We start from the raw sequence: 12,036 nt of genomic DNA on the forward strand, positions 1-12,036 counted from the left end.
AAGATTGCCGAGGATGTGAAGTGCACTAAGTTCCAGAACCGTGAAAACGAAAGGGGTAGGAACAAGAGGGATTCAAAGCCCTTGAGCTCATTAATGAGGTCTAAGAAAAAGCCTAGAGTTGATTGACTGATCAGAGTTGAGGCCCCTATTGCTGTTATTGGACCGCAGCCCTGTGCTGATTGTGGGAGGCATCATCAAGGCAAGTGTTGGAAAAGGATTAGGGCATCTTTTAGGTGCGGATCTTCGAAGCACTGTATCAAATATTGTCCATGGAGGCCCGATCATATGCAAGCTACTAGTACGGATACTGTTCAGCAGCCACCGAGAGGCCGTCGTCAAGCTAGGGGGAAATGGTTTGGGTCGTAGTCGTGGAGCGGAGGGCAGAGGTGCTGGTTATACTATTGAGGCAGGGCAGCCAGCTCTGGTTTATGCTGCATGTCGCCGAAAAGACAGAGATGCCCCAAATGTTGATACGGGTACAGTCTTTATCCATAATGTACCTTACTCTGTATTGGTTGATGTTGGGTTTATGCATTCTTATATGACATGTACTGTACTTGAAACCTCTGGTTAAATGTGGTAGTGTTTTGGAATTAGAGTGCACAGAGGGAGCATAGTAGTGTAGTCTGTGTTTTGCCACTAATCTGATAGTTGGAAATTTTGGGGACGATCTGTAAGGAGGGGTGAATTGTAACGCCCTGAAGTTTGGGCCTAGAAGTATTAGGTCTTGAGTGTGGGTGGAGTTAGAAGATTGCACATAAATATTTAGTTGTACAAGAAAGTGACACAAACGCATGTTTGGCTTAGTGGTTGAGTGCTTTGGGAAGTGTCTGGGTAGTCATGGGTTCAAGCCTTGGCTTCCACAAAATTTTTATTTTCAGGATAAAACCCCTATCTTTGGCTAGTAGGGTGTTAAGTTTATTTCGGGAAAAACATGACAGAATGGGCCTACTGGTCTAGTGGATAGTGGCATGTGGAGTGTGCTAGTAATCTGAGGTTCAAATCCATACTTGTGCAAATAGAGATTATTTTTGCTGGTGGCCTTGTGAGGAAGTTATGTTTGACCGAAACACCAAGAGTTTGAACAGATTTGAACGGCTTGTTGTTAGCCGAATTTGAAGAGATGGATGGGAGGAAATTAATGAGAAAATCAAGTAAGTTCAGATTCGGAGAAGAGTCTTGCCGGGTTTGAACTATGGCACTTAGTGTTTCAGTTGTGTAGGGATGTTAGGGGAGGTGTTTAGTGTGTGGAAGGCTAAACGAAATTGGAGCAGAAAAATCAAGTTTTGATCTTTAGAAGGAAATGATCATTTTCAAATATATTGTAGCAGAAAAACAACTAAAACCTTATACTCTTCGTAAAATATCACAAAAGTGAATAAGCAAATTTAAGTTCCGTAAAAACATATTTTTGAGTTTAAAATAAGCATTGGGTTGTGTTTGTCATTTAGTTGAAATTCTAGTTTCTTCTTATCAAATAGATAAACCATTTTAAATGATAGTTCTAAAAACCAATCATGCAAAGTGTCCAAAAATCCAAAATAGTGTGCCATGCCATAGTCCATAGTAAATAAGCAAACAGTCCCAAAAATATTGAAAATAAAGTATCATGGTTTATTCAAATAAATAACTGAGAGCACCTTCGTAAGCTGAGCCCATGTCCTAACCTCGATTATTATCTAAAAATCATAAACTTAAAGGGTTGAGCTTGTAAGCTCAGTGTAGGTCAATTTGCAAATCAATAGAAAATTAAGATAGAAGCTCAATAGTATAATAATCACATATGCATAAATATTCAATCACAGAATCACATTTAACAGTATGCATATCAATGATGTCGATTCAGCTCTTTTTCAGACACAATGCAAATTTTTGGAAAACATTTCCTACCCATCTCCGTTACACACCATAATGAGTTCCCAAAACTCAACCATCAAATAATACACCAATAATGTTGACAAGCCACCAGATAATGCAGTCAAGTTGCTAGATACAGAATATTGTGGACAAGCCACCAGATAATGCAATCAAATGCCAGATACAGAATATTATGGTCAAGCCACTAGATTTGTAGATATACTACCAGATAATATGGTTAAACCACTAGAATGTGCAAATTATTAAACTGCCAGAACCATCCTTCATAAAATCATATCCCAAACCCATACATGTGATATGACATACAGAACAAAATTTTTAGTAGGCTTGCTTTTGATGCAAATTATATCTCATTACAATTGAACACAATGGCATGTTTTACATGTGAATTAGAATCAGTATAGTGGCATGCTTAACATGCGAATCAGAATTAGTATATGGCATGCTTAACAAGTGAATCATAATATCAACAAAAATAGTAGCATGTTTATTTTTCATGCACATCCAATAATGCCATATGTCATAATACATGAGTGTCAGGAAATCATATAACATCACATTTAATAGTAAATCACACAAACACATGCTTATTATCACATATCCAAAAGTTCATAATCACTTACTTGGAATCCTCCTTTTTTATGGATTTTTAATCCATTTGAATACATAATGTATTTGCCCATTTTTGCGTTACATAATTTATTAAATAAATATTTAATTCATCTCAATTATTTAATTAACAATAATTTCACACATTTTAAGATAAATAAATCTCCACACCTGATTTCGCGAATTCTGATGGTATCAACTCCTTATCCAACTCTAAAGGAGGAGATCGATCCTTGAATCTTTAGTTTTTGACAAAATTTTGCATCGTATCAAAATAATGGTATTTTGATGAATATCTTTCATTTTAATTATTAAGTAAAATATTTACTTAATTGACTGCCCAAAACGCACGCTTCCAAAATATGGAGTATAGATCTGAGATTTACGAATATCACTTCGCGAATGCAAGATAAAACTTAATGTTAGAATCATCTTAATCAAGAATAAAAGTAAAAGAATTAATTTTGATTGGAGGATCTTCAATACTTACACAATATCGATAGTAATAAGGCTCAATGATTCCTACGACAATTCGTTTAGAGAGGAGGGTCCTCTATTAACAAATAAAATAAAGATGAAGAATTAGAATTAGAAAGGCTATCGATAAAACCTTTAAAAAATCAGAATATAATTCTTTTTACATATGGAAAAATTAATTACAAGATAGAGGAGGAGAAGAGGATGAAAAACAAAGAAGAAAGGTGAAGAATGACGGTGGCGGCATGGTGGCAGTGCGAAGGCACGATGACGGTGATGGATGTAACAGCCCGATTTATACCATAATCGGAACGGTGGTTTTGGGACACAAATATGAGTTAGAAAAATATTTAAAAAGTATTTTTTGTGTTTATTTTGTGTGAATTTATATCTGTGAAATTTTCATGATTTAATTTTATCGTTTAGGTGTCTGATTGAATAAAAGGACTTAATCGTGTAAAATGAAAAATTTGCATGCTAATTATTAAAGCGCCTAATTGCCTTGTTCTTTTAATGTGGGGTATTTATTATGCAATTATACCCTTGAATTTTGTATGAACACATTCGACCATTAGCTAGTGGGATATGAATAATTTAAACTAAGGCTAAATAGGTAAATTATGTAATAATAATATGTTTACAATAAAACATAAAATATTAAAACATGGTTCATAATTTTTTTCATGACCGAAACATAAATAACAAAATAAAAGAAAAGAAGCTAGGGTTCGACCAATTCTAAGCTCAATCAAGTACGTGTTTAGTTCGATTTTTGATAATTTTTACTTTTTTGAGATCGTTGCTAAGTTATCTTCAAGACCCATGCTTGAATTTTTTATTTTGGTGAATATTTTGAGTTATGCCATTGTTGAGAGCTTGTGATTATTATTGTTTGATGATGTAATATGAAAGATATGTTTTAGATTAACATGTTTTGTATTAGATTTTTTGATGATTTTGAGTAATTAGGACTAAATTCCAAAAATAATAATTTGAGGGACTAAAATGTGAAATAAATTAAATAATTGAACTTGTATGAATACTAGGAATATTTGGCCAAACATGGGTATATTGAAATTCTGCATATATTGTGTTTTGTGCAATAGGGACTAAATTGTAAAAAGTGCAAATGTCAGGGGTAAAATGGTAATTTACCCATTTATGTGTTTTTTGGACTAAATTGAATGAAAATATGTTTGAATGATTTAATTTGGATATGTTTAGATCAAGAACCAAAGAAATTGGATTTGGATCGGGGGAAAACGAATGTTGTCGACTAGCTGTCCCGTTCCGTTTTATATCGTCTGAGGTAAGTTTATAAGCAAATAGACGTACTTAATTTTAATTAAATGTAATATATATATGCTGAAATAAACTTTGTGATTTTATACATGCTATAGCCGAATTTGAATAAGCTTGGTTACTATGTTTCCGTGTAACATCCCGAAATAGGGCCTAAACGGAATAGTGGTTGCGAAACCATGAATTCGAGATAGAAAAATTTATTGCAATTAATTTTATGATTTACCGAGTGATTAGATGCATGTGTTAGAATACCGATAAGAAATTTCAGTGATTGCATGTCTGATTTGCATATTAGGGCTTAATTGCAAAAGTTGATAAATAGGAGTTCTAAATGCTAAGGAATTAAATTGAAGTGCATAATTGAAGTAGAGGTCCTTAAATGGTAATTAGACCATTATATTTTCATGGACAAAAATGGATATACATAGGTAGAAATAACTAAAAATTTTAATGAAGAGCATTTTAGTAAAGTGTCAAATAAAAGAATTAAAAAGGGGAAAAGATGGCAAAAACGTGCTCATCTTCTTCCTTAGGCCGAATGTCAAAGGTTCTTCATAGCTAGGGTTTGTTTCAAGCTTCCAAGCTCTATAATCAAAAAGAACAAAATCCAGAGTTAGACCGGGGAAAGAAAAAGATAGTGGACTAAATCGATATAGTTGATCGTATTTTGTTTCGAGGTAAGTTTGCGGTAAATAAATGCAATATTCTATTATTTTATGTTAATGTTGTTAATTTCCAGCATGTGTATATTTATTTTATGAAATTATTCAAAGAAGACTCAAGCATGAATTGACAGAGAAGTAATTTCAGAAAGTATCGGTTGAACCTTAGGAATGTGTAAGATACAAATGTCATGACATTAGGGTTTAAAGATACCATGTAAGACCATGCCAAGGCATGGAAATTAGTAAGTTTTCTAAGGCAAGGATACCATGTAAGACCATGTCAAGACATGGAATTGATGAGTTACTATAAGGCAAAGGTCCCATGTAAGACCATGCCAAGGCATGACATTGGTGAGTTCATAAGGCAAGGATACCATGTAAACCATGTCGAGACATGTCAATGGTAAGTTTCAAAAGGATACCACGTAAGACCATGACAAGTCATGGCAATGGTAAGGTACCTGTGTATCCTTAGTATTCCAAGTGATTCAACGGGAAAATTTAAAGAGAATATCAAGGTAAGGTAAGGTAAGACGAGTTATACTAAAAAGGTAAGACAAGTTAATGCTAGAAGAGCAAAGGTAAGTATATAATGTTCATGTATGCTTGATAAGGAAAAAGGTACGTAAAATGTATTAATAAATTTTATTAAGTAAGTAAGTATTTGAGTAAGTGAGTAAGTGAAGAAGTTTAAAATATGTCTATGACAATTAATGAAGTTGCATTAAGTAGTATCATGCCAAGTAGTAAGATAATTCTTATGAATGTTGTTATTTATTTGCATGCAAACTTACTAAGCTTAATGCTTACCCCTTTTATTTTCCTTCTTTTTATAGTTTTGTCAAGCTAACTCGGGGATCGTAAAGTACTTTGGAGGTCAGGGCACATTATCACAAGGATTATTTTGCTATAGCTAGACATTTCATTTTGAGTATGGCATGTATAGCATTGTAGCCATTTTGTGTGTATGATCGTATGATATGGATAATGAATGGTATGTAAATGGTTGATAATGATTAGCTATTGGAATGGCTAATCAAAGACATGTTTGGTGTTAAGTATGCCTAAATGCTAGTTATTCCATGGAAATCATGAAAAAGGTGAAATTAGCTTTAAAACAGTACTGGACGGCAGTAATGATGTAAATTTGAAAAATCACTAAAAATAGTAGAAATGGATTTAGATAGTGAATGAGATATAGAATTAAATATTATTGAGTCTTTTTCATATGAAAGAAACAGAGTAAATAAAAGAGTTTTATTTTATGAGATATTTAAATTTTGGTGAGACAGGGTCAGAGTGATTTCTAAATGCTCTGTTCTGACTTTAGAAATTCACTAAATATTGTAAAAAAATAATTAGGAGTTATAATTTATATGTATAGATTCCTTATTGAGTCTAGTTTTAAGATAAATAAATCATGGTTATTTGAATTCTTTACAAGGATAAAATTAATTCGTAGTGAACAGTTGTCAGAGCAGCTTGACACTGAAATAGGAGAAATTTTAACCAATAAACTGTACTAATTGGCTGGACCAAAAATTCTGAAACAAATTTATAAAAAGATATATGAGTCTAGTTTTAGAGAAAATTTATGGATTTGAATTTTGAGTTTCTTAACTCGAGTTACGATTTATTTAGTGACTTTGACGTAGATGGACAGTTTATTTATGAAAGTTGAAATAAATTGTTTTGATTTGTTTAAGTGATCGAAAAATTTTTATTGATTCTGGTTTGTTCCCGAACCGTTTCAATTTCATGTTTTAGGTCTCAAGGGCCCTTTTTAGGGACATATTGAATGAATGAAACCAAATTAATTTTAAAAGAAAATTTTTATACCCCTAATTAGTAAGCTAAGTCCAGTAATGCCTCGTGCTCGACTCCGGTGATGGTCTCGGGTAACGGGTGTTACATTCTGAATTTGTTTTGACCAAGTTAAGACATTTGAAAGCCTCGTATAAACCTTAGGAATAGTTAGGATACATATGTCATGACATAGGATTCTGATATATGTGTGCGAGTAAGACCCTGTCTGGGACAGTGGCATCGATATGTGACTACATGTAAGACCACATCTGGTACATTGGCATTGTACGATATATGTGTGACCATCCGAGTGTCCTATCCAATTCCGAATGGTTCATCGGGCAAAGATAATTTGTGTTCGAATGTGTAAAATGAGCTAAACGGAAGGTATGAATTAGTTTTTTTTTACTTAAAGTGAGGTAAGTGTATTCAGTCTTGTGAATATTATTGAATGAGTTTTAATTATATGCATATGTGATTTTGTATATTCGGCCACATAATTAATATATGTATATGAAACTATAATGTGACACATGAGCTTATGTGTTTTTGGTAAGTGAACTAGGTTTGTAATAATTATTTGGTTGTGGAAGTTAAATGATAACAATGATAATTTGGCTACATGAGCATTCAGCCAAGGTGATATTTAAGAATGAATATATATAATATGAACTTTATATGTTTAAATCTAAATCTGTTATGATAATAAAATTTGGCTTGGTTTAATTCGGTTGATAATGTTATTGGGTTGTACATTTGCTTATGACTTACTAAGCTATAAAAGGCTTACTCTGTGTTTATATGTGTTTCTGTTTTATAGATTTTAAATCAAGGTACGAGCTTGGGGATTGTTAGCAAGATCATCACACTATCTATTCATTTTGGTACCTTTATAGTTAAACTCGAATTATGGCATGTATAGGTTGGAGTGTATTTCAAATGAAATTTGGTTTTGTATGAAGGCCATGTGAAAATGGCTTAATTTCTATGTTTGACTTCAGTTTAAGCTTGGTTGTGGCTTGAAATCATTTTGGTTATATTGTTAAGTACTATGAATGGATGATGTTCATGATAGGTGTTTTTGTTTTGGAAATGGTTAATGATTTTGGATGAATATGGCTGACTCGACTAAGGTATACATAGAGTAGGGTATATGTGAATGGGGTGGTTGTATTAGGTTACCAGGACAAAACATTCATTTAAGTCATAAAGGTTAGTTTCGTAAATGAACTATTACATAGTATTAGCATGCATAAATGTTCGGCAAAATTATGTGACTTATGTGGTTGTTTTCTTTGAAATTAGATATTCCGTACTAATTGGGTTAGTCATTCTGCAAATATTTATTAAGATATTTGTTTGTATAATGTGTTGACATGTTATTTAAGTATAAATTTATCGATATTAGATAATAGAATGATGCTTGACTTTGGGTTTAGTAATGATATCATTAGTAGTTAATTTGCATAGTCGGTGTATACTCATGTATTTATAATAGCTAAATAATCATTTAGATTTATATCATATCCTTGTTAAAGTCTGTAAATGCTTTAATATTTGAATGTTATAAATCATTTTATGGCATGTGAATGATATGACTGTATGTTTATATATGATATGAAATGCTTCAACTTTAAGTGCTAGTCAGTTCATGAAATAAATTATGACTGATTTTCGAGACTCGTTCATGTGTATATATCAATGTTTGGAATTGTGCTTTTGATCGGTAATGCCTCATAACCTTAATCCGGTGATGGATATGGTTAGAGGTGTTACAATGGAGGTTTGAAAATGGTGGTGTGGTGGTAAGATGGTGTTTGGTTGGCTAACAGTGGTGGAGGAGTGGAAGAAATATGAAGAAAAAGGGTGGTTTAGGTGTTGAAATGGAAGAAAATGAGAGAAAGGGGAAGAACAAGGAGAAGGGGCAGCAAAAGGGAGGAGGAGAGTATAATGAACAAAAAAATAAAAGTATTTCCTGTGTCTAGGTACATTGGATGATTAAAGTATGCTTAGGGAGGTAAAATAGAATGTTGAGGGGACAATGGCATGGAAAAGGGATCATAGGAGTGAAAAGGGGGCTATTGAGGGAAAGTTGACCATGTAATCAAGGGAAGAATCTTTCCAAACATAACAACAATGGGTTGGATGGAAAGGGGATTGACCAACCCCATTTTGAATGCCAAAAATTCTATAAAAAAATGTGAGTAAGGGGAATTGAACCTAGGATCTCTAGGAATTTAATCAGGCACTTAACCATTTGACTACTCACTAGCTTGTTTATGAATTGACAAATTAATTAATAAAAATATGGGTGTGACCCATGGAATACCATGTCCATTGTTTTTTATTTGTATATGATTGCATGTTTAACATGCTTAATGTCCCATCCCATATATTTTTATTAAAATGTGTGCAAGGATGAGAATAAGGGAATATGTAGTCTATTGGTTTAGAGACTTCTTAGCTATCTTAGGGGTCCAAGGTTCAAGTCTTAATGTTCACACTCTTTTATTTAACTTTTTTTACAATTTTTCCATGTGACTTAAGTGCTTGCCATCCTACCCCTCTTAGTTCCTTCAAATAAGTTGATTCCCTTCCCCTTTTATGAGTCAAACTTGCTTTAAGTTGGGAAACACGATCCTCTTTATACTCCTATGTTCCCTCTCTTTCCTTTCACTACATTCTTGCCTATTTGCTATGATTCAATGAACCTGGTGATAACTCTTGAAAAGTGGTATATTTCATGCCTTTAGACCTAGGTAATTGCTTGTACTTGAGCACATTTAGTGGCATTTTAGGACATTTTATTAGTATTTTTATCATTCGTATTAAGAGTTTGGGTTGTGTTTACATATTAGATACTTTTACTTGTGTGTGCAAGGGTTGTGTTTGATGGTTTGGCAGGTGCAGAATATGGAGAAAGAAATAAAGAAGTGATGGCTTGTCAAGGAAAAAGATTGAACAATTTTCCACCTTGTATGCCATGGCATTTTCAGGAAGATGATTGAGTTAACACTCATCGTAGACCAGTTTTAGTCCAACTATACTTGTACTAGAAAAATCAACCTAAAAAGTGGAGAAGATATCATGGACTGTTGGAGCTATTCTAGGAAGAAAAAGCCTATAAAAAGTCGAAGGAGAAAGCCCTAAGTATGGGGATCCAGAGGCAAAAATTGAGGGTAGCGGTAGAGTAGAGACAAAAAGGGGAAACCGAAGGTAGTCCCCTTCATCCATCACAAGACACTATGTTGTTAAATTGAGGATTGATCTACTATCTTCCTAAGTTCTTCTATTATTTCTTATTCTGTTCTATGTGAATTAATTTGATCAATACGATGTTGGATATTATTACAAACTTGAATTTTAATCGCCGACCCATAAGCTAAATCTCATAAGGCTGGGATTACAAGATGAAAAATTTTATTTTCTTTAATGGTTGAAGCATATATTTTATTTAATCAGTTGTTTCATTGAATTGTTTTTATTTCCTAAATGTATGTGTATATTCTCTAGACATAGATGAATGTGCATTATGTCCATAAAATTGAATCTAATTCTGAAAATGTTGGATTAGTTGGACCATAATTGAATGGAATGAGCAAGTACTTGACAAATACTTGTAATAGGCACTAGACATAGAGCAATGTTCATATAGAATGGAGACAATATAGTGCAAGGTACCATGATAAGGCTTATAGACACAGGCCAGGTAACTTGAGGCCTTGCTCTCGAAAGAAGCAGGTCACTTTAGGTCTCTTCTGAGTAGTAGATTAAGTACAATTTTGCTGAGGCATTAATGAAAATAATGGTAGATTCTTATTAATCCTGACCTTCCAAAGCAACATCATAGACCTTCAATTCTTTGCCCCAGCATCTTTTCCATGGCATTCTTAGTTATTTTTTTGTTCGCTCAATTATTCTTTTTATTTCTATTGCATTTTATTTCTATTGTATTTTTATTTTTTCTTTGCCTTAGAATTTTCCAATAGTAGTTAATATACATTTTGAACTCATGTTTTAATATATAACTGCGTACTTAACTGAAATTTTCCATAACATTAATCATTATCATAATTTGACCATTTCTATACCTAGTTTGATCCCTGTGGAGACGATCTCACTTATCACTTTATTACTTGATTCGATGTGTTCGCATATCATATTCACACGCGACTTGTTTTTGGTGCCATTGTCGGGGATCGACAATTTGGGGTAATTTGGTTTGATTATTTACTTAATTCCATTAGTTTTATTTAACTTAGTTATATTTAACTTCTACAGGTTTGCCATCACTACAAGAAAAGAGGCATTGTTGTTAGCAAAGAATATCCTTTTGACCCAGAGATTGAAAGAACTTTACAAAGAAGGCAGAAAGAACTGCAAAAAATGGCTAGGAATGAGAATGATCCTGGTCACAATGATAATTCAAATGGTCAAGATGTTGATCCCTCTGTTCATAGGTGATACATGGTATGAATGATAATTTGAATGGTTAGGGCGCTAATCCTTATCTTCGTAGGGTGATAGATGACCAAGATAGACCAATCCGAGAGCATGTTGTGCCAATTTTAGATGACTTGAATCTAAGGATAGTCAGAACAAAAATATAGACACAACAATTTGAGTTGAAACCTATAATGTTTTAGATGTTACAAATAGTAGGACAATTTGGTGGACTTCCCACTGAAGATCCAAGACTGCATTTGTGACTTTTTCTAGTGGTTTGCGACTCATTTAGGTAGCAGGGTGTGCCTGAATATGCTCTATGACTTAAAATCTTTCCATGATCTTTAAGAGATTGAGTGAGAGCATGGCTAGATGCTTTGCCATCGGGAACTGTGGCATCATGGAATGATCTTTCCCAGAGGTTTTTGCTATGATATAATCCCTCAAATATGAATGCCAAGCTCAGAAATGATATCACATATTTTCAAAAATTAGAGGATAAAACACTATATGAAGCTTGGGAATGATTCAAAGATTTAATTTAGACATATCCGATGCATGGATTCCAACACTAGACTTAGATAGAGATATTCTTTAATAGGCTGCATGCACATACGAGGATGGTAGTTGATGCTTCGGCTAACGGTACATTGTTGAATAAATATTATAATGAAGCATATGAGATGTAACACCCCTCACCCGTATTCACCGCTAGAATAGGGTTACGGAGTATTACCAAACTTATAAAACATTTAAACATTCAATTCGCATGTAATTTCACATTTCATGCAAACATTATTCAAACTCAAACATAACGTCCCTATAACAAGCTTACGAGGCCTTAAACATG

General features: G+C 33.4%; 1 non-coding gene across 1 annotated transcript; it reads right to left on the reverse strand.

Annotated features, from left to right (window-relative positions):
• Positions 1 to 11,644: 11,644 nt before the first annotated feature.
• Positions 11,645 to 11,751, reverse strand: LOC128287380 (small nucleolar RNA R71). The gene has a single exon (XR_008278080.1). It is a non-coding gene; the product is annotated as a small nucleolar RNA R71 (small nucleolar RNA).
• Positions 11,752 to 12,036: the final 285 nt, after the last annotated feature.

This window comes from Gossypium arboreum, chromosome 13 (genome assembly GCF_025698485.1).
Source record: "Gossypium arboreum isolate Shixiya-1 chromosome 13, ASM2569848v2, whole genome shotgun sequence".
Lineage (NCBI taxonomy): Eukaryota > Viridiplantae > Streptophyta > Magnoliopsida > Malvales > Malvaceae > Gossypium > Gossypium arboreum.